Source organism: Nothoprocta perdicaria, unplaced genomic scaffold, assembly GCF_003342845.1.
Source record: "Nothoprocta perdicaria isolate Ctin4 unplaced genomic scaffold, notPer1 scaffold_149, whole genome shotgun sequence".
Classification (NCBI taxonomy): domain Eukaryota; kingdom Metazoa; phylum Chordata; class Aves; order Tinamiformes; family Tinamidae; genus Nothoprocta; species Nothoprocta perdicaria.
Genome location: NW_020454638.1, coordinates 708,292 through 709,033, shown reverse-complemented (window position 1 = coordinate 709,033; position 742 = coordinate 708,292). Strand labels below are relative to the sequence as shown.

At 48.5% G+C, this 742-nt stretch overlaps 1 protein-coding gene across 1 annotated transcript in view; it reads right to left on the bottom strand.

Annotated features, from left to right (window-relative positions):
• Positions 1-188, bottom strand: part of UGT8 (UDP glycosyltransferase 8) — a 38,748-nt gene extending 38,560 nt beyond the window's left edge. Inside the window, exon 1 of the mRNA XM_026034580.1 lies at positions 178-188. The gene's annotated coding sequence lies outside the window, so the exon portion shown is untranslated. The remainder of the gene's footprint in view (positions 1-177) is intronic.
• Positions 189-742: the final 554 nt, after the last annotated feature.

The window sequence follows — 742 nt, the reverse complement described above, 5'->3', positions numbered from 1 at the left end:
GCCAGGCGCGAGCCCGGCGGGAGCCCCCGAGCCGCGCGAGCCCCTCGCTTTGTCCGCCGGCAGGAAGGGGTGCTGGGCGCCCCGCCGCTCCCGCCTGCACCTGCGCGGGGGCGGGACGGGCACGCGGCGCCCCTCTCCTCCCTGCCCTCGSTTCTCCCGGGAAAAGGCCAGCAGCACCTGTCCGAGGGCAAACGCCAATGCCGCACTGGTAACCTATGCTGCTTTTTCTCTTGTTTGCACTTATTGTATAATAACCAAGGTAACCTCCCAGCTGAAAGCAATCCCCCCCCCCCCCACACACACACACCCCTAAAATCCCAGCGTTCTGCCTCATTGCTTTGTACCTCAAATTGAGGAGTGTTTCCCCCTATGCAAGGGAATAGAATTCTCCAATAGCTTTTATGTCATGATGAGTAATAACAGTAATGCGTTAACAAAAGTAAAACGTTAACTTGTACTCAGTAAAATAAGAATTGTGGAAGTTTCTAATCTATAAGATTGCCAGAACATAAGCTTTAAGTTGTTCCCCATCCTAGCAAGGATGGTTTGCAGAATATGAAAACTTCGTTTTATTCAAACTCATCTAATTGATTTGAGATATAAAGCTGCTTACAAGATTCATTACAGRGTCTTTTAAGAACTCTTGTCTTTCTTACATATAAACAACTCCCTGAAGTTTCTCAAGTCCTATTGCCCCATACGATACCTGTTTAAGATTAAATTCAGTGTTAGTCTTTAGAGG